Source organism: Anabrus simplex, chromosome 2 (assembly GCF_040414725.1).
Source record: "Anabrus simplex isolate iqAnaSimp1 chromosome 2, ASM4041472v1, whole genome shotgun sequence".
Classification (NCBI taxonomy): Eukaryota; Metazoa; Arthropoda; class Insecta; order Orthoptera; family Tettigoniidae; genus Anabrus; species Anabrus simplex.
The window spans coordinates 380,513,245-380,536,883 of NC_090266.1; the positions used below are offsets into that span (position 1 = coordinate 380,513,245).

The 23,639-nt window shown below is 42.3% G+C and overlaps 1 protein-coding gene across 1 annotated transcript in view; it reads right to left on the reverse strand.

The window, feature by feature from the left end:
• LOC136863557 (fibrillin-2) overlaps positions 1-23,639 on the reverse strand; it is a 618,768-nt gene that overhangs the window by 129,230 nt on the left and 465,899 nt on the right. The gene's annotated exons all lie outside the window — the stretch shown is intronic.

The window sequence follows — 23,639 nt, forward strand, 5'->3', positions numbered from 1 at the left end:
ACGTCCCACTAACTACTTTTACGGTTTATGGGGACGTCGAGGTGCCGGAATTTAGCCCCGCAGAAGTCTTTTACATGCCAGTAAACCTAGTGACACGAGGCTGACGTATTTCAGCATATTCATATACCACCGGTCGGAGCCAGGATCGAATCTGCGAAGTTGGGATCAGAAGGCCAGCGCCTCAACCGTCTGAGCCGGTCAGCCCGGCCTTGATAATAAACTGTAAACACAGGACGACTGACATTCAATTTAAGTTATATGTCACCGTTATGTTAACGTTTGTTAGACGTCTGGTGTACTGGATGTGTTTTGAATCTCATTCTTTCCTTTTCAATAGTGATGTTATACACACTAGATACATCCCGAATTTGAAATAGAAATCGCGCATTGACATTTGCATTTGTATTTCCAAATTCAACAATATATTTCTTTCTTTCTTTCTTTCTTTCTTTCTTTCTTTCTTAATCTGTTTACCCTCCAGGGACGGCTTTTCCCTAGGACTCAGCGAGAGATCCCACCTCTACCGCCTCAAGGGCAGTGTCCTGGAGCACGAGACATTGGGTTGGGGGATACAACTGGGAAGGAGGACCAATACCTCTTCCAGGCTGCCCCTACTGCTATGCTGAACAGGGGCCTTGTGGGAGGATGAGAAGACTGGAAGGGATAAACAAGGAAGAGGGAAGGAAGTGGCCTTGGCCTTAAGTTAGGTACCATCCCGGCATTTGCCTGGATGAGAAGTGGGAAACCACGGAAAACCACTTCCAGGATAGTTGAGGTGGGAATCGAACCAACCTCTACTCAGTTAACCTCCCGAGGCTGAGTGGACCTGGTTCCAGCGCTCGTACCACTTTTCAAATTTCCTGGCAGAGCCGGGAATCGAACCCGGGCCGCTGGGGGATGGCAGCTAATCACAATAACCACTACACCATAGAGGCGGACCCCTTTCTTTCTTTCTTTCTTTCTTTCTTTCTTTCTTTCTTTCTTTCTTAATTTGTTTACCCTCCAGGATCGGCTTTTCCCTAGGACTCAGCGAGAGGTCCCACCTCTACCGCCTCAAGGGCAGTGTCCTGGAGCACGAGACATTGGGTCGGGAGATATAACTGGAAAGGAGGAAAAATACCTCGCCCAGGCGGCCCCTACTGCTATGCTGAGTAGCGGCCTTGTGGAGGGATGTGAAGATTGGAAGGGACCGGCAAGGAAGAGGGAAGGAGGCGGCCGTGGCTTTAAGTTAGGTACCATCCCGGCATTTGCCTGGAGGGAATCGAACCCGGACCTCCGGGGTTGGCAGGTAATCACACTAATCACTACACCACAGAGGCGGACATTAGTATTCATATTCGTGTTCTTGTTCTGTGTGTGTATTACGGTTGCTTAACAAACTGTGGATATTGCCGTAAGAATCAAGGACAATCCTGCGCGATTCGAACGAGGAAACTTGTGCATTCACTGAAGCACATCGGCGGGCAGCGGCTTAAGCATTGGCACAACTTTACGGCGAGTTCATCAATTTGAATAGCGCGTCCTGAAGTAATAATGTAACCTCATGTTCTCGAAACGAAGAATGTTCTCCACCAATCCTATTGCACCATCGTTCTTTACTTTCTTTCTTAATCCGCTTACCCACCGGAGTTGGTTTTTCCATCGGACTCAGCGAAGGATCCAACCTCTACCGCCTCAAGGGCAGTGTCCTGGAGTGTGAGACTCTGGGTCGGAGGATACAACTGGGCAGGAGGACCAGTACCTCGCCCAGGCAGCCTCACCTTATATGTTGGACTGGGGGTTTGTGGGGAGGATGGGAAGAACTGAAGGGATAGACAAAGAAGAGGGAAGGAAGCTGCCGTGGCCTTAAGTAGGGTACCATCCCGGAATTTGCCTGGAGGAGAAGTGGGAAACCAGGAAAACCCCTTCGAGGATGGCTGAAGTGGGAATTGAACCCCCTCTACTCAGTTGACCTCCCGGGACTGAGTGGACCCCGTTCCAGCCCTCGTACCACTTTTCAAATTTCGTGGCAGAGCCGGGAAACGAAGCTGGGTCAACGGGGATGGCAGATAGTCGCACTAACCACTACACCACAGAGGTGGATCGTTCTTTACATAACACAACTTTTTTTTTTTTGCTAGTTGCTTTACGTCGCACCGACACAGATAGGTCTTATGGCGACGATGGGACAAGGAAGGGTTAGGAGTAGAAAGGAAGCGGCCGTGGCCTTAATTAAGGTACAACCCCAGCATTTGCCTGGTGTGAAAATGGGAAACCACGGAAAACCATTTTCAGGGCTGCCGATAGTGGGGTTCGAACCTACTATCTCCCGAATACTGGATACTGGCCGCAATTAAGCGACTGCAGCTATCGAGCTCGGTCATAACACAACTAACATCACTGATTTTTTTTTATCGGTATAATTTAGATACACCCTGTAAAAGAAAAGGATGCGTACTGTGAAGTATTAAGTTAAATAACCGTATGTTTGTCCGACTCGTTGGCTGAATGGTCAGCGTACTGGCTTTCGGTTCAGAGGGTACCGGGTTCGATTCCCGGCCGGGTCGGGGATTTTAAACTTAATTGGTTAATTCCAATGGCCCGGCGGCTGGGTATTTGTGATGTCCCCAACATCCCTGCAACTCACACACCACACATAACACTATCGTCCACCACAATAACACGCAGTTACCAACACATAGCAGATGCCGCCCACCCTCATCGAAGGGTCTGCCTTACAAGGGCTGCAATCGGCTAGTAATAGCCGCACGAAATAATAATAATCGTATGTTTTGTTTAGATTTTCTCCTCTCTTCCAGCTAGTACATCGTTAAAGAACTTCGTAACATAATTAAAGTAAAATAAATCAATAAAAATAATTAATCGAAATGTACGTAGTACAAACTCGGTACAGTTTGTTGGATTACTACTACTGCCATAACATTTATTAACTGTAATTCTGAGATAAAAGGTTGAATGTTACGATTTTATATTTGTCAGTTTATATGTCACTTTCAATTCATGCATTTATGACAATAATTACTGTGATAGTACATATATTACACCCTGGCACTGTATTCAGAAGTGAGACATATTATTGTCATTATTTCTATTATTATTATTTTTTTATTATTATTAGTATTTCAGTTGTATATGTTGTTCTTAATATTTTAGACTGGAAGGTCTCCATATGTGATATGAGTAATTTGTTTTGTACAAACGGACGGGAAAACAGTGTTATTTTCAACTTGGAAAATTCGTATGAGTCATGTGGAACACTCCAGAGTCCGTTGATGTTGTTATTGTCACGCGGACATCCCAGAGTCCAATGAGGTTGCCTTTTTATTGTCTTATGACACAGAAGAGATTCATGGCGTGGTCTTGACAAGATGATCTACTCGTGATTGGATGGCCAGTATCAATCTCGACGTATCATGTGAGAGAAAGGGGAAGCTGAGGTCTATATAGACATGTGATCAAACGGCGAGAGAGATAATGACTTGACTTCAAACAGCAGAGGAGAGATGTAACTTTTGTGGAACGTGGTCTTATTATATTTGTGAAGTGTGGTAATAACCCTCAACTGTGGAGTGCTTAGGCACTTGGTGTTGTACCGCTTGTGGCGGCTTCGTATTATATGTTGGTGAGAGGTATGGAGTGCTGCATTTCAGACTTTCCATAATTTATGTTCTGGAACAGCAAACGTGTGTTGCTCAAGTGAATGTATATTTAAACCAAGTGTTAGAGTCAGTGAACACAGTATTATAAAGGTACAGTATCTGTGTGATATAATAAGTGCCAATTGTGAAAATATGCAAGTTGTGTTGATACACAGATATAGTGAAAGGTATTCATCCACATATATATATGCTTTGTAATGAACTTTCATCGGATGAACTACAAATGGTAGCTTGGTCCTCGCTTTTGGTACCCCACTGTTTTTGTTGCTTTTGTTGTTGTTGTTGTAAATATGGAGTCTTCCAGCAGTATTTTGTGAGTGCATTTTATGTATATTTTGGTGTGTTGATGAGGTGCTCATGCACGGATATTGTTCAGAATATAGTTCGTTATTTTAGAATCAGTGGAGTTATTGATGAACCTAGGTGCAGTTCCTGCCTATTTAGTCGTTTTCAGAAGGTTAGGTAAGGCCTGAAGCAGATGTACCAGTATGCAGCATTATGTACACGCCCTGGGAGAGAAAGAATTATCATGCTCTATCAAAATTCGAGGGATCCATTCTGGTCAACTCTGGCGCCCATACTACGTACATTTCGATTAATTATTTTTATTAATTTATTTTACTTTAATTATGTTAGTAATTTATTCATGGCTAAATGGTTAGCGTGCTGGCTTTTGGTCACAGGGGTCCCGGGTTCGATTCCCGGTAGGGTCTGGAATTTTAACCTTAATTGGTTAATTTCGCTGGCACAGGGACTGGGTGTATGTGTCGTCTTCATCATCATTTCATACTCACCACGACGCGCAGGTCGCCTACGGGTGTCAGATCAAAAGACCTGCATCTGGCGAGCCGAACTTGTCCTCGGACACTCTCGGCACTAAAAACCATACGCCATCGAAATATTAACTCTCGTTTAATAAATTGAATGTTAATTATAACAAAAGAACGAAAGAAACAAAATCAATTCGTGGAGCAAATGCCCATTAGAGACTTGGCCTGCCAAGACGACTCTGTCCAGCGAAATACCCTGCAAACAGTGGAGTGCCACGTGCTCAGCCTGACTACATCATCAGCCACATTGCTTGCCATTCTTGACCGGGCCACTGCCTCTCGCAACAGCCATCTCTTCAGTTGGTCTCACGATGCTGAGTGAACCTCGTTCCAGTCCTCACTTCAGAAATAAAATCCCTGAACTGGCCAGGAATTGAACGCCGGTCTTCCAAGTAAGAGGTAGGCATGACACCCCAACACGAGGCTGGTTATTAATTAATATCCTCACTATAATTCAATAATTACGAGGTGGTGGCCGTAAAGGTTCTAATTAAGGATTATATACTCTTCCAACCACCCAAACCCCTTGGCTGTACACGAATAGTAGGCCGTTACTCAGTAAATATCTCGATTATTAGGTGACGCGTGGTCAGCGCGACGAATCCTCTCGTCTGTTATTCTTGAATTTCGAAACCGGGGCCACTATCTCATCGTCAGATAGCTCTTCAGTTGTTCTTATGTAGTGGGAGTGGATTTCGAACCAACCCTCCAGATCCAGGTAAGAATCCCAGTCCTGGCTGGGAATCGAACCCAAAGCCTCCTGGTAACAAGCGACCTCACTACACCTAGACCACGGGACCAGACCAATCAATCAATCAATCAATCAATCAATCAATCAATCAATCAATCAATCAATCAATCAATCAATCAATCAATCAATCAATCAATCAATCAATCAATCAATCAATCAATCAATCAATCAATCAATACTGATCTGCATTTAGGGCAGTCGCCCAGGTGGCAGATTCCCTATCTGTTGTTTTCCTAGCCTTTTCCTAAACGATTTCAAAGAAATTGGAAATTTATTGAACATCTCCCTTGGTAAGTTATTCCAATCCCTAACTCCCCTTCCTATAAATGAATATTTGCCCCAGTTTGTCCTCTTGAATTCCAACTTTATCTTTATACTGTGATCTTTCCTACTTTTATAAACGCCACTCAAACTTATTCGTCTACTAATGTCATTCCACGCCATCTCTCCGCTGACAGCTCGGAACATACCACTTAGTCGAGCAGCTCTCCTTCTTTCTCTCAATTCTTCCCAGCCCAAACTTTGCAACATTATTGTAACGCTACTCTTTTGTCGGAAATCACCCAGAACAAATCGAGCTGCTTTTCTTTGGATTTTTTCCAGTTCTTGAATCAGGTAATCCTGGTGACTGTTCAGATAACTGTCATATTGATGTCTTATACTATCCCTAACATTCTTGCTTTCTACACTTCCCTTCAAAACTAAATGAGTGAGCCCTGAAACCCTGAACATATACAGTATATTCTGTCTCGTTTTCGCGTCGACATTTGCTAATAATAATGTTATTGTTTTTACGTCCCACTAACTACTTTTTAAAGGTTCTCGGAGACGCCGAGGTCTCGAAATTTTGTCCATCCGGAGTTCCTTTCCGTGCTAGTAAATCTACCGACACGAGGCTGACGTGTTTGAGCACCTTCAAATACCACCGCACTGAGCCAGGATCGAACCTGCAAAGTTGGGGTCAGAAGACTGCACCTCGATCAACATTGGCTAAATTGTTGTCCAGCTTGTTTCAGAATAGTTCTAACTGAAGTAAATATTTCACTAACTTGGTTAACAACAGTGAAGTAGACGACACGGTGCTATAAACTGGTACAGTAACAGGGATGCAACTCCCCATCAAGAAGATAAATCTTCCTTCTATAAAGTCGCGTCCCAAGGGAAGTCTGGTAAAGATGTAGGATTTTCTTAAAGCTTACCTACTAACGATTTTGTTAAGCCTGGTTTATACCTGCCGCAGAATGCCGAGCCCTCTGCCATCCAGCGACGGAAGAACACGCTCTGACGTACACGGAGTGCTCCCATTTGTAAATAGTTCTCTGTAAGAAATCGCTGATTGAGTATCACTATTAATCAGGTCGTTACTATCACAGTCCCAGCTACTTTATCATTAGCAAAGACTGTAAGCGATTCTCAACTGTTAATGATCATTAGCTCAGCCTTTCGTTGGTTAATCGACGTTAGTCTGTATTTTCCGAATTAAAAAAATGCAACAAAATGGCGCTCTTGATTCTCCTTATTTTGACAGGATACAGTTTGAGACAAGATTATAATTCATAAAAAGGCCCGTATCTGCGCATAGACCAACATGGGTCATGCCCCAGGGTGGCATCTTCTTGGGGCCGCAATATTTTTCAAATCAAGATTCTTTATTATGCCATAGGTGAGAAACTTATAAATTTAGTGATTGCGCTCATGACATAACATTTTACTGGAGGTTTTATTTTCAAAGAATGGTAAATGAATGAATGATGTGAGACCAGACTGTACTGTCGCGTCGCGTGCAATGCAAGATTTACGCCTGCAACTTCCTTATTGTTGCGGCGCAGATCATATGACTTCTAAGGCAAGTAACGCCTGTTTACGCATTTTGATTCAACAATAGGGTTTGAAAAATGTATACCCATATATGGACATAAGTTTGCGTTGGTACCCCTGTATCCAAAAGTTCAAGCTGAACCTTCATTTTCGCCACTGGGACGGATCAAAACGAATTTCCGTTCTGCTCTTCCTAAGGAAAGCTAAGAGGACTTTTTTCTTCTGTGCATTAGGAGTGAACTCCTAAAAACCATAGTCTATGATGATGTTATGCTTTTGCTCAAAATGAAGTACGAAAAACACCTCTTCAGCAGTGACCTCATATTGATAAGTGAAACCAGCCACTGTTTTATTCACGTTTGAAGTGTTGGATATTCTTCTGTATTTTTCCTCTTTAACGTTTTCAGTTTGTATATTGATTATTCATTTCACTTTATTTATTTTTATTACTTTCACATATACTAGCAATTTCGTTGTGAAGAGGGGGATGGCAAATATATTAAATACGGCCCTGTTCATAATGGATTCGCATTCACACATCTATAGACAGCGTATTACTAGAGTATTGAAGTGACCCGACTGAGTTCTATAGCCCTGGCTCTGATTTGTTTTCCCTAACTGGGCTCCCCTTTTGATAACAGCCTGTTAGTATACGAAATACCGAGCGACAAGTTGTTGGAATGTGCAAATACCCTGTCCACTGAGGAAATGACGTATGTCAGGATTTCATAGATCGGTATGTTAATCTAGGCTAGAACATAGGTGGCGTCTCCTCAATGGTCACTTTGAAGACGATTCCGTAGGGGTTTAAATGATTAATGCATTTTTAAGAGCTTTCGAAAGTACACTCGTCCCTAATCACGCCATCGTTACGTCCGTGTAAGGAGTACTATCAGCGCCTCGCTAACATGGGGAAGGAGGGGGAAAATTACTTGTAGGATTACGTCATACGTCATACCTAGTTTATGGTATTGTACGGAAATACCTAATTAAGTGGGTCACCCAGATTTTCTGTAGCGAGAACGACACGTTTTGCGCTTACAAAGTACATGAACGTGTTCTTTCCTAACAACATAATGCAAATTATACTTCGTAATTCTTAAATATTATATTACTTCTGGCAACAATGTGGAGTTAACTTATAGGTTTAGCAAAGATATGGACATGCACGTGAATTTTACGTACATTTGTATGGGGCAACTAGCGAATAATGTTAGTATTCTAGGGATAAATAAGGCTCCAACTGCTATCTTCCTAGTCCTTATCCTAGCTCAGTCGTATCGCACAATTACTGAAAACCTATCTGTGTTAGTGAGACATAAAATAGATAGCAAATGGAAAGATCGGGCCTGGAATAATGTAATTTGTAGCTCGCGGATTTAAAGGCACTCACAATGTATAAAATAGGCAGGTAAAAAAAGCAGTAAATATATAGGGAGTATGGTCTTAAAAAGGCAGCAAAATGCAAGAAACACATGCTTAAAAAGGATTAAAGTTTAAGAAATAGTCACAAAGAAATGTTAAAACTGTGTAGGCCTAAAACTTCGAAATGAAGAATCTTTGTCTAGTAGACGAATAAGCTTGAATGGCGTTTTGAAAGTGTGAAGATAAAGTTGGAATTCCAGAGGACAAATTGGAGCAAGTATTCGTTTATAGGAAGAATTTACCAAGGGAGGTGTTCAAGGAATTTCTACTTCATTGAAATCATTTAACAAAAGCCTGGCTTTTTACTGAGGAATCTACGATTTGGGTGACAACCCTAAATGCAGATCAGTGGTGGCTGATTGATTGATTGATTGATTGATTGATTGATTGATTGATTGATTGATTGATTGATTGATTGATTGATTGATTGATTGATTGATTGATTGATTGATTGATTGATTGATTGATTGATTGATTCTGCTCTCACACTTTGTGATAGCGTATGGAATTCCACATGATGGTCATATTAGAACTCAGGCGTCCTGTTGAAGGTGCTGCCTTTTGCTTTCTTCAGAGAAGCTGCTTACGAATATAGCAATACCAAGCAACAAAAGTAACTTTCTTCAATAGATCGCAGTTATTTCTGCGGTAGCTGGAGCCACCCAGGCTGATTCTAGTTTTGGCAGAGGGTTTAAGCCAGGTGCCCTTCCTGACGCCACATGACTTTTTAGATTACAGTATTAACACAGAATCGACCGGGATTCGAACCTCAGCCTTCCGGGTGGGGATTAAACAGCTAAGCCACTGAGCTACAAATCACGCCCGTTGCAAGACAATGAAAGTGTTTACGTTAACACAACATGAACACAAATATGACAAATGCATTGAAAAATCTCGGGAGAAATGGCCTAAAAATGTGTTTTAGTAATCAACAAACAAAATAGGAACAAACGCGTTAAAATTATAGGTACCTTAAAATTATGGTTTTTAGTCTTGCGACAGCAGGAAGCGGGTTTATAACTTAGAAGCCCTCGTTTCTGAACAAACGAAAAGAAAGTCAAATAGGGAAAAAACTGCTCCTAGTAATATCCAATGCTCTATAAGGAGTAGGTAAGAAGGTTATCCCTAACTTAGAATGGCCGCTATCAGGCCTGGAAATCGAACCTCATATACTTTAACGATGCTGCTTCTCAGTCCTATCGTGGAGTAAAATTTGATGTAGCTTTTCTACTAAGACGACTTGTAATACACGTAGTAGTAATATTGCCCTAAACATGTGGTTATTTAATGAGCAGTAAATATCTCGAATACACGCGTAAATGCAACCGACTGCGAAGATTTAATCGCAGAATTTTGGACGTAGGAGACGAGCTCCTAAACAACTACGGTTTGCAGGCGGTCCCCACTTCTTACGACCTCACTATAAAAATTCACGTATGATGTTGAGACTCGAGTTGTTGGACGTCATAGTTCTAAGAACTTGGAATTCCACTGTAAATTTCTCAGATATGTTGCTGGGATTTGTAGCTTGTTGCCGTGAACACCGAGTCATATAGCCGGGGCTCGAGTAGTTGAACATTTTGATGACTCGCTAGAGATATGGATTCACTTTCACCCCACACCACGCCCGGTCTGCACGACTGTTGGAGAACTTGTACAAAACTTCTTTGTTCATTAGCTGGCAGTCATTATGAAAAGCTTCTGCTTTTTATTCTGTGTTTTTGTTTTGTGTTCTCTTGGAAGGTTTGTTTGCCACAACTGGAGCCGGAGAAGAGAACTACTTTTTTTTATTTCACATTAAGCGACGAACCACGAGATATTCATCTTATTGCTACAGCGGCATCTTTAGGGAAACCATGGTTATCATTACTTGAATTGCACACTGAAGTAGGCAATGATATTTTTTTGTTCGTTAAGAGTTACCTTTCTTCTATGAGGTCTACACCGCAGTGATCTAGACGTCTCATAGTAGTTTCCTTTCTGATTTGCGTGGGTTCCATTCACTGCTCTGGCACTAATTTATGACTCGTGTGAGGAATTATAAAGGGTTGAACTCAGCCTAAGCTGAAATGTCGTATGGCTTTTAGTGGCGGGATATCCCAGGACGGGTTCGGCTCGCCAGGTTCAGGTTTTTCTATTTGACACCAGTAGGCGACCTGCGCGTCGTGATGAGGATGGAATGATGATGAAGACAACACATACACCCAGCCCCCGTGCCGTAGGAATTAACCAAGTAAGGTTAAAATACCCGACTCGGCAGGGAATCGAACCCGAGACCCTCTGAACCAAAGGCCAGTACGCTGACCGTTCAGCCAACGAGTCGGACCACCCTAAGATAATATAAATAAACTGAGCGAGTTGGGTGTACGGCACATTTCGTGCAGCTATACACTTTAATTCGGGAGATGTTGGGTTTGAACCCCATCATCGGTCCCTGATGATGGTTTTGCGTTGATAACCGATCACCGAAAACTCAGAAAACTTATAGCGACATTAAACAACAACAACAACAAAACTAACCAAGTAGCGATTTGAGTTCCTTGAAGTGGTTTTCTGAGGTATATTCCCTTCAAATCTAAGCGAATGCTGAGATGATACCTTCACTTTTTGTTAGTGATTTGACATCACACCACGTAAGGATTTTGGCGACGATGAGAAAGGAAACGACTAGGACTGAGAAGAGAGCGACCGTTGCCTTTAGTGTGAAAATGGAAAACCACGAAAAATCGTTATTCAGAATTGCCGATACTAGGGCTAACAATATTACAAGGCCCGAACCACTCTGCCATCTCGCTTGGTGAGGAGGGTACCTATTCTTTAGGCTACAGCCTCTTCGTTGATAATTTACTAGACTGCCCTTGCTTACTTCATATTCCTTCCCGTAACACAAGACATACTCTGTTGTTACCTTCCTCAGATACTCTTGGATTATTAGGCCCTAAGTCGTTAAATGGAATTAGTGGGATGATTAAAGTAATTCACTCGTCAGCCAATGAAATTCTTACACATCTTCTGGTCTGATGGCAATATTGCTATCAACTGTTTTCTACACTAAATACCCATTCCATCTCCACTCAGAACTATCTCCCTCGAAGGTACAGTGCCATCACTTTGTCTGGGAAAGGTACCATACCTGGGCTGGGCAAGCCAAAACAGCTATAGCATATCGAGTGAGAACCTCAAGTAGCCTTTCCTTTCTTGAACTGGACGTACTGTACCACCGTTGTCATCGGAATTGAGATCGGCAGTTGGAGGCTGTTCATATTATTTCTGTGTTAATCTCTAAACATAGATTTCCATGAAAATGCAGTCGTTCATTTATTTCTAGAAATATGATTTGACCACCTTTGTACTCGGTTCCGGATTCGATTCTCAGCTCTGGCAGTAATTTCAGATCTAGCGTAAAAGGCTGCAACAGGTTTCTCTCACTCTAATGAAAGAAACTGTGTTGAGTTCAGTTGAAACTCCAATTTGCGGTCATCCTCGAAGTAATTTTCCCTACTATCCCAATTCAACATGAAGACGAGGATAGAACCTACCTTAACACTACGGCCACCTCCTTCCAGCTTGAAACATAATTCTTTAAAATGTTTCCCGTTCGTTCTTGCGGGTGCAGCTGTCTTGGTGTAGAACCAAATTTTCTCCGTAGCTATAGCCAGATTTAGTGCGTGTCAAGCTCCAGGGCACTAACAGCAGTAATGAAGTGAGATCCTATCCTGTCCGACGGGACCGACCAAAGCCAAAGTTGAACGAGAAGACAAAGATCCGTTCAAATAAAATCTTTCTAAGTACCTTATATATTTTGAATATTAGGTTTTTATATCGGGCTAGGCAAGTAATGACCAATATAAGTTTTTTAAAAAAAAATTTGTCTGTATCCTTTCCTGTTATAGTGTCATGAGAACAGAGCTCGATAGAATTTCACAAAAATTGATATTCCAGTGAAGGATAAGGGTGATTAAGATCTAACGCACAGATTTTGCAATTCATGTTAAAGGGGAAGGTTTAGAGGACGGCCTAAACACAAAGAGAGCAAAATCCGCAGATATCACCCTTAATATTAGTCTAGTTGAACGTGTGTATTACTCATGATATACTAAATGTTATTTTCCACCATCTACCTTCTCTCTCTTACCGAGCTCGATAGCTGCAGTCGCTTAAGTGCGGCCAGTATCCAGTATTCGGGAGATAGTAGGTTCGAACCCCACTGTCGGCAGCCCTGAAAATGGTTTTCCGTGGTTTCCCATTTTCACACCAGGCAAATGCTGGAGCTGTACCTTAATTAAGGCCATGGCCGCTTCCTTCCCACTCCTAGCCCTTCTCTGTCCCATCGTCGCCATAAGACCTATCTGTGTCGGCGCGACGTAAAGCAATTAGCAAAAAAAAAAAAAAAAAATCTACCTTCTCTAAATTTTTTCATGCGACAAATAATTAAACGGCGTGCCTCTCAGTGCTGAACGAGACGTACTGTTAGAATGGGTGTCGGCCACCGCGCCTTTCTGTCGGCCCCACCTCCTGCACAAGTAATTATGATCTTCGAGTTCATCACATATAGGTGCATCAAGAAGGGGAAGTTTGGGGAAGGTTTATTTTTTACGTTAGTGGGTGTTACTGCTCATTGGACTGACCAGGATGATCCGAAAAATCAAAACATTAGACCAATATCCCGATAACATGAAGTGCCAGCTCTATGTAAAATGCTCAGTAAAGGGTCGACAAAATTGTAATCGTACACGAAGTGATTTTCCTGTTAACGACGGGTACAAGAACTGGTATACACACCTGCCCACTTGTTCTTGGAGATACTCAATCCAAGGAACTCGTTTATCATAGCCAACATTGGTACCTGATCCTATATATACTTAGTACAGCGGAGATGTTTTCAAGTTAGGTTATAAACTGCGGGTTGCATAATTCCGAAGAAATAGGGCGACTGATTCATCCGGTATACCAGGGGCCCGCCCGCCCCTCATTATTTAGTTTTATGAAACCTAACATCCTTAAATTTCTCCTTAAGGTCAATATTGCTTTGCATCCTGCCTACGTGTCAGCAAAGTACCAAAGGAAAAACGACTATGCACAATTTCCCCGCCCAACCCCACGGCATATTGTACAAACATGCGTTGTATTGCTCCCTGAAATAACACGTGTACCCGTAATACGAACGAATTGATAGGTTATACCACGAGATCTGTAACGGTAGAAAGTTAAATGAACGCCGTATGGCGTGTGATACGATTTCTTACGCAGCAAGCCCCTATGATAAATGGTGAGAAAGTGATGCGCACAGGGTCGGCTGGTTTACGTATGTATTTCAGTAGACTTGTTAGACTGATATATAACAGCAGATTGTAACTTGACGGGAAACTACCTCTCTCGTCATTTCCCTAGTATAGCCCCTCAGTGATACTTAGGCTATCTAAAATAGCTGATGGTGCGTCTAATGAGCATCAAACCAGCCTTCGGACGTAGGAATCAACATATAGGGTGGTCCGAAACAACGTGAATCGCGTATATGAGCGTTAGAGGGTTGGTTATGCTGATACATATGAAATAAATAATTCGATATCTCGCATCGTTTTAATTTTATCAGTTAGCTAATCAGATCGTTTCGTGGGCGAATTCAAATGGGCTTTGTCCGGCAGTGTTGCTTAAATCTGCACGTGACTCAAGAACGGCTTGAGAACCGTACTGAGAAATCAGCATCAGACACAAACATACCGTTGGTGTCACCATAACATACTTGCTTTGGCGCGATCCTATCAGCTAGGAGGTCTGTGTTCAAACCTATCCCGTGGCGAAGTTTTATTCTTCGATTGGTGCTATCATGCTGGTCTTAAGCCACGCACAGATTTAGCAACATCACCTCGTAAAACTCATCTGAATTCGTCCGCGAAGTGATCTGATTGGATAACTTCAGCAGCTGATAAAGTGACAACGGAGCGAGATATCGAAATATTTTTAATGCTATTTATCAGTATGACCAACCCCATAACGCTCATATACCTGGTTCACATTGTTTCCGGCCATCCTTTACGTGCCATTTGTATTCGGTGACCTCTTTTAGTTTAAGGGATGTAGTTAGAGAGGGATGTAATCCACTGAGGAGTGCAGTGAGTCTTGGGGTTATTTGCAACACAATTTCCCGAAAGTCCATCCCTGTGTTGTAGTGGTTAGTGTGATTATCTGCCATCCCCGGAGGGCCGCGTTCGATTCCCGTCTCTGCCACGAAATTCGAAAGGTGGTACGAGGGCTGGAACAGGGCCAACTCAGTCTCGGGAGGTCAAATGAGTAGAGAGGGTTTCGATTCCCACCTCAGCCATCCTCGAAGTGTTTTTCCGTGATTTCCCACTTCTCCTCCTGGCAAATGCCGGGATGGTACCTAACTTAAAGCCACGGCCGCTGCCTTCCCTCTTCTTTCTCTATCCATTCCAATCTTCCCATCCCTCCACAAGGCCCTTGTTCAGTATAGCAGGTGAGGCCGCCTGGGCGAGGTACTGGTCATCCTCCCCGGTGTATCCCCCGACCAAAAGTCTCACGCTCCGGGACACTGCCCTTGAGGCGGTAGAGGTGGGCTCCTTCGCTGAGTCCGAGGCAAAAACCAACCCTAGAGTGTAAACGGATTAAGAAGACGAATTTCCAGAAAGGAAGTAAGCAAGAACACAGCTTTGAGTTAATTATTTTTAACTTCTATACCCTGTAATGACTACGAAAATATTCAGATTATGCAATACGTTCACGTTAATCTTGTTGATCTACCTCTAAATGTTTTTTGACTTCTTGATTAACTGTACACCAGGTTCTTTATTTCTTTAAGATGTGACGTTGTTAAGGTGGGATTGGAGAGTCATTTTAATAATAACTGTAACCTGTACAACTAAGCAATATATATGATGTTATTAAATTCAACTTAATATTCTGCTGTAGCCTACAACATAATACTGCTGTCACTCACAGAGCAGTTTTTGTTTTGCTCGGCGATGTACTTACGAGTGTGAATGTTGTCGGAAACCGATCTGCTTATCGAGTCTGCAGTAAGGTACAATTAAAAGAGAGAATAATGTTTATGCACATCATGAACTGAGAGTAGGTGCTCTGGGACGAATATGACAGCTGTTTCTGTAGTTTGAATTAGCAAGGAATATGGACATCGATTAGGATGGTTTGGTGCATTTAGGAGTTGAGCGCAGTGACCATTATCAACTAGTCTAGTCCAAATAGTTTCCAATCACAATGTCGGCCATACGTGAAATTGTTTCTTGTCATTTTCCATTTTAACTCAAGGTAAAACGCAGGATAGTACCTTGTTCGAACGAATGTTCACTTCCTCCCAGTACTGCGTCAAACACGTTACACTGGCGAACAAAAAATCTGGCTCATATAAAAACGGCGATTTAGGTTGGCCATGCAATCTCTAATAGCCCCTCCTTATCCAGTGTCAACCTCCTTTTTCCTCTTGCATGTTTCTAACAACATGACTGACAAGTTACTTTCTGCAGCCACAATGTGAGAATTCCACACATTTCCCTCTACAACGTTGAGTATCTGATCATATTACACTGGACTAGCCCTTTCTCCTTTTCTCCAACGATAGGGAATTTCACTGAGGGAGGCTATTTCTGAGCCATTCTTCGTATTACTGTGAATGTAACATTGTTCATTGTCCAATATTTGTTTCTGCGGATTTACTTCAAGAAGTCATAGCGAGAAACGTTAATGGCTGGGTGATGTCAGGTGTTAGCTAGGTAAATGCGGAAAACTTACAGAAGGAAAAACACTATTTCACCGGGGGAGTTGGCCGTGCGGTTAGGGGCGCATGGCTGTGAGCTTGCATCCGGGAGATAGTGGGTTCGAATCCCACTGTCGGCAGCCCTGAAGATGGTTTTCCGTGGTTTCCCATTTTCACACTAGGCAAATGCCGGGGCCATACCTTAATCAAGGCCACGGCCGCTTCCTTCCAACTCCTAGGCATTTTCCTATCCCATCGTCGCCATAAGACCTATCTGTGTCGGTGCGACGTGAAGCCACTAGCAAAAAAAAAAAAAAACCACCACTATTTCGATATTTCCTGCACGCACGTGTACATCGTTAGCCCATGAAGAGACAAAGGATAGGACTACACATACACAGTTCTATTCCGAATCCATATCGCTTTTTTGATTCATATAAAGAGTTCAGTCATTTTCATTTATCTGCATTCTTCGGGTTAGTGTTTTAGAGAATGTAGAAACCGCGTGTATTGTAGGACCTGTAACTGCAATAATTAGTACATAGGAGTGGAATAATTCACTTGTTCCTCAAATGGATTTGTAAAAACTCGGGGAATACTGCATCCAAAGTAGCTGTTGTTGGTGCAGAGATTCGAACTTCGGATATCAAGCAGTACATCTTGCCAGTTCTATTGTTGAAGAAGCCCTAATACTGCAGATAATTTTTCCAACGGCCTAACAACCATAAGGAAACATATTTAGAAAGACAGCGGAGAGTATAAAGCACAGGTATCACAGTAATAGGCATGTGCTACTACTCTTTTATTACTGCTACTACTAATATGCGTGCATAACGAATAGAATAATATAGTGAGATGACTCGGGCTAGTTCACATGTTCCGTAGTTGCGGAACGCTCTTCTCGTCAGTAGGCGATTGCTGGATGTAAACACATGGCCGTTATATGGCATAAGATCATTTAAATTATTGATGTATCGTGACTGCTTCTTAAAGAATGCTTTTGTAATTTGTTGTGCTCAAGTGTATACTAGCTTATTTACAATCATCTGACAGAGTATCATTAAGGAGGAGTTCACGATGAAAATATGAACTATTTCTGTGATTGCGACTGACACCAGTCAATAAGTTACAATGAGTTGTTATTTACTCGGTAATAGTTCTTCCTCTGTCTTTTTTCATTTATCAAGTCACTTGTTTTTGCTTGTTTTGAGCCGCATGCTTCATAATAATTATGAGAGATTAGCCGCGACACAAATAACTATTAACACCATAACCTAAAAGTGAGGTGGTTTACTAGGCAAGTATCCCAATATTTACCAGGCGTTTTACAGCAAGGAGATTCGTCTGGGATAAATTATATCATACTCCAAAAACATATGAAACAGCCATCTCATTTCCGTAATAATACAACGTGCTTAAATTCATACATATCTTACCGATCTTGAGTAAGTTAAATCTTACTAGATTCTAAGCCAATATTAGATTTACTATTACAGCAAGCCTCCCCTGATCTAAATTTACTGTGCGTGCATTATTGAAGTAAATCACAAATATGTGGTTTTCACTGATTTTAGCTGACTGATCACGCGGGTCCTGTAATGACGGAGAGCAAACAGATGGCGAATTAGGGTGGGAATTCATTTCATTAACCATTGTAGCCATTGAAATATTTTTCTGAAATACCCTTTCGCATAATAATAATAATAATAATAATAATAATAATAATAATAATAATAATAATAATAATAATAATAATAATAATAATAATAACTCTTTGGCTTCAGCTAACGTGTGCAGACATTTTAATTTGACGCCATCTGGCTGTCTGCTCGTCAATTTCGATGTTTCGTTTTACTCTAGGCCCACTAGATAGCAGACAGTAAACCAAATGTGCCACCAGCGATCTTTTACACGATGACATCGTACGACATGGAGTGTCGAATGAACTTTTTTTCCGCCCTTCAAAAATCCGACTACCTCTGCCGGGTTTTAACTCACTATCTTGGGATCCGGAAGCCGACACCCTACCACTGATCCACATGAAGACCTTTTCAATGAAATTTTCCGTGAAGATGGGGAATTATATGGCACCGTTGAGAGGTCCAACTTCCACCTCTGCCTTGGCACTTTTTAATACCTCACCATTCATAGTGAAACGGTTACATTTCTGAAAAAATTAATTTGCTAGTTGCTTTACGTCGCACCGACACAGATAGGTCTTATGGCGACGATGGGACGGGAAAGGGCTAGGACTGGGAAGGGAGCGGCCGTGGCCTTAATTAAGGTACAGCCCCAGCATTTGCCTGGTGTGAAAATGGGAAACCACGGAAAACCATTTTCAGGGCTGCCGACAGTGGGGTTCGAACCTACTATCTCCCGAATACTGGATACTGGCCGCACTTAAGCGACTTCAGCTATCGAGCTCGGTAAATTAATTTGCAAAATGCTGGTCACATAGTAAACCTTTATTGCTTAGAGACAAATCTTGGCGTTGGGTGGCTTTCGACTAATTAATGAATAACACTTCGTCTTTATATGGCGAGAAGAAATGTCTTTGTTTTTCAGTAGAATCACGGTCGTAACCTGACTTTTGCAACCTGGAACATAGCAATGCGAAGCGTCTGTATGGACGATAGTATAGTCAAAAACAACCCAGTTTAAGAAACATGAAGAAATGTCGCGCACGTAATAAACTGAGCAATAATTAGAAGCCAACTGCCGTATTAAGTAAAATGAATAACGCGCCAAGTTTCGACTAGTAGCAACTGCAGCGCTGCGGGTGGCAGAGAACCTTGGACTTGAACACGTGATCGAGATGGAGTTTTGTCACTTGTAATTCGCTTCGTTTCTGATACATACATACCTAAGCATTATACTGACTGTCCTCGAAAAAACTTCCAATATTTGCAGAGGAGGCAACACGCAACAAACGAAGGAGAAAAGTACTTTAAACATTGGTCGCAAACCCAATATCATGGGAGTTATGGTCCCCTACCACCACCATTACGATGTTCCAGTAATTTACGGACAGTCGTATGCAACAAAAGACGGAAATAAGTTCCTACATAAACATTGGTCGTAAACCTACTAGCGTGTTGTGTTATGGTCTTATTATGTAGGAGGAGCATAATCTTGTACTCAGAGCACTTTGTCACGAAACAACTGCGAGACGATTCATACAGCTTTTCTAAATAAACACTACCTTTGTGCTCTCTTTTTGGACATATCCGCTGCGTATGACAATGTACGAATACCAATACTGATGGACAAACTGATTGCTCTTGGATTGCCTCCAACTTTTGTGTCTGGTATATATCAATTTATACATGTTCGATGGCTTTATTCTCGTTATAACCATAGACTTCTCGGGCCACGACGATCGACCCTAGGACTACCTCAAGGTGCAGTACTTAGTCCCCTACTGTATACCATTTATACCCGAGATTTGGAAAATATTCTGCCTCCTAGAGTTAGCCTTCAGTATGCTGACGACGTATGTATGTTTACCTCAGCGACGACAGTACCTGCTGCCAAGTGTCGTCTTGCAGATGCTATGCAGCATGTAAATCAGTGGTTACATCAACATGGGTTAGACCTCTCTGCAAGTAAATCCTCGGCAGTAATATTCACAAAAAGAAGAATTGAACCACCAATTTACAACTTCATCCTGGGATCACATAAATCTTAGTTCAACCACAAACCAAATTCCTTGGACTTGTGTATGATTCCCGTCTCACGTGGACTGCTCATATGCAACATATTATTCCAAAATTGGAACAAGGGATCAATATCCTACGCACATTAACTCGAACTTGGTGGGGAGCACACCCATCTATACTCTTAGTGCTATATCGCACGCTGATACGATCGAAGATGGACTATGGAAGCATGTTTTATTACAGTGGCAATAAACGCCTACTAAATAAACTAGATAGTATTCAGTTTCAGTGCATTCGCATTTGCCTTGGAGCTATGAAAACTACACCAACTAATGCTCTACTCTTGGAAGCCGCAGAGATGCCCTTGACTATCCGTGCACAGTTTCTTTCAGATAAGTTCATACTAAAGCAAACTCACACTAAAAATTCAACAGTTCTGATACCTCTTCGCAGATTACAACATTTAGCAGACGATCAAGACCGGCTTTCTTTGAATCAAAGATATCTCCTGCTGCAAAGTGTCACATATATAGATTCACTACTGACCCAAAACTGTCAGAAGAGTGTGGCAGACGTATATGATATTCCATTTGAACACTGCATATGCCCAATGGAAGTGGACAGATCACTAACATATCTACAAAAGGATCACAGATTGGCGCAGTTATGTCAAGAGGATTTGACTCTCCGGTATCCTTCGTCTGTTAAAATTTATACTGATGGCTCAAAAATACCAATAAGTGGCGTAGGATGTGCATTCTATTGTCCTGATCAACATGAAGCTCAAGGTTTTCGTTTGCCAGAACATATTTCTATCTATGCAGCAGAAGCTATTGCCATTATAGAAGCGCTCAAATATGCCAGACGATTCTACCGTAAGAGTATAACTATCCTTACAGATTCATTGAGCGTCCTTTCCACACTATCTACACCGCTTATCCTCCAGAAACCTAATATCTACCATATCAGTATTATTCAAAAAACATATGAGCTCCAAAGACGCGGTTCAAGGGTAAACTTCGTATGGGTACCAGCCCACATCGGGATACCGAATAATGAATATGTAGATGACTTAGCGAAGAAAGCATGTGTCAGTGGGCAGGTCCTGAATACTCCCAGCAACTTCATGGATTATACAGTGATTATGTTCCAACGAGCCTATAGTTAGTGGTCACAGAAGTGGGAAGAAACAAAGAGCCACAAAGGTAAATTTTACTCAACGATTGAACATAATCCCCCGCGACGTCCTTGGTTTGCACAATGGAACACTCAACGACGATTCATCTCGACTATCACCCGAATGCGCTTCAATCACGGAAGTTTTAGAAGTCACCTTTATCGCATCAACGTAGTGGACACACCATACTGTTCCTGTGACGGTCAGTCGATTCAGGACCTAAACCATCTCTTTTTTGCATGTGCTCATTACCACCAACAACAAAATGTGTTTCTTACAGCTCTGCTTCACGCTAAGCAACAGTTACCAACCTGTGTAAATACACTACTGGCGACCAAAAACAGAAAAGTGTATACTATTATTGGGAACTATTTAACAACAACTTGTCTACAAATTTGTTTGATTTTTTGTGAAATTATGTGATTTCAATGTAATGATGTGCAACATCTATGTTTTTTATATGTATATGTATATATTTCACACTGTGACAATTAATTGTAATGAATTGTAAAGTTCAAACCAGCGTACTGTAATATCCAGGTGGCTGTTTGGTCTGTAACTGATCTAAAGCCAAATAATAAATTTAAAAAAACTGCGAGACCATTGTACATAGTACAGTACATCGTGCAACATGAGTGTGCATTTGTACTGTATTAAGCAAGAACGAAACAGTATTCCACTGCGTACTGGAGACAGTAGACCTATTGCTCTCGCAGTCAGATAGGTTAGTTTCGTCAGGTGTACGGTGGTGCTCAAATGGTGCATGTTTTGTTGTGACACTGCAGTACTGTAAGGTGGATGGCGGCCGCATCGAGCACATGTTGCGAAGAGTAAACTAAAGCCATGGTGATCATTGATGGTAGTGATAGCGGACCATAACTCAGAAGATATTGTGTTTGCGACCAATATTTATAAGACCTTTTTTTCCTTCGCTTGTTGCGTGTTGCCTCCTCCGTAAATATTGGAACCTTTTCCAAGGACACCCTGAGACTGTTGTGTCTTTCATCATTCAGTCTACGAGCTCCTGTGAATTACCTAAGCGTCTCCACAATCTTCTATTTGCATCTAGCTCCATTGCCTCGTTTAGTTTCACATCTATTATCTTTAAATCATTTAAAAGTGAATCTAACCGTCCAACATCAGTCCCATTCTGCTTCTCTTATTCTCCAAGCAGAGGCATGCATCACGCTCTTGCAATTCATGCCAGCTCATCGTGCCACTCAAAGCGCCACGCATAACACATCGCGACCGAGCCGACAGTGCCAGCTCATCGTGCCACTCAAAGCGCCACGCATAACACATCGCGACCGAGCCGACAGTGCCAGCTCATCGTGCCACTCAAAGCGCCACGCATAACACATCGCGACCGAGCCGACAGTGCAAGGTATTAGCGCGCCACGTGTTTGTTTGGACCGTGCGGTAGGGCCTGTGTCAGTTCAGTCCAGCAGAGCAGAACATATCGTCGAAACCGCCAAATTTTAGCAATCCATGGAACGAGTGCTTCTACTGAAAGAAATTTCAGCGAGGCAAGACCAATCACCACCGAAAAAAAGTACAATTATCCCTTAGAATATAAATGTCCTACTAGTGTACAACGATTGTTTTGTAAGGCTATTGGACTTCAATTTGTACTCATTGGGTCCACACATGCAGAGTGGGTCTCGGCCCATAAGTGGCTAGTCCGTGGTCCAACAACTCTGCACTCTGACCGGCCAACCGAGCAAAGAAGAGGTGGCCATGGCTCTACCGGGACTCTACGCCTCTGCATTCGGGAGACGGGACAGGGATGGACCTCAAGGCTGGCCACAACCTCACCTGACCTGAAAATGGTTTTCCGTGGTTTTCCATTCTCCCGCACTAATGCGAATGCCGGGACAGTTCCTAGTACAGGCCACGGCCGCCAAGCCCCTCACCTTCTCCAACCACCTCCTTCACCGTCACAAATCTCCCGGCCTGAGAGACGGCGTCACCGTCTTAGGAGGCCCGCCTCCCCCTTCAGGGAAGGAATGAAAACATTTTAGTACGGTATTAGTAGTTATACTCATTTGTGCTGTGGCTGGCGTGTCCCTGTGTTCTTATATTATACAGCTTTGTTCACTGATCATTTTTAGAGTAAAGATGGGTCCAATAAGTGACCGACCGCCCCAGTTTTGCTGTATAATGTCACAGCAAGATCAATTTTAAAAAAATTGGAAATGTGCTTACTAGTCAGAAACTGTAAGCATTTATCAAGTATTAAAAAAATAAATGCTTTCTCCTGCGCTCTGCGCGGCGTGTTGTATTAGCTCTGACGATCTGACAATCCGCCAGCTCGCCTGAAACAAGTAAGCTCGTCAGAAGGGAGCTGGCACGAGCTGCAAGGGCGCGATGCATGTCTCTGCCTCCTTAACTGAGCCCATTCTTCTTCTTCTTCTTCTTCTTCTAATAATAATAATAATAATAATAATAATAATAATAATAATAATAATAATAATAAATGCAAGGATAGGAAGAAAATCATGAAGTTACTTCACGTGCTCCACAACTAGCCACGATCGAAGAAAGAAGAGTGGTTAGATAAAACATACTGGATCATGAAATACAGATATTCA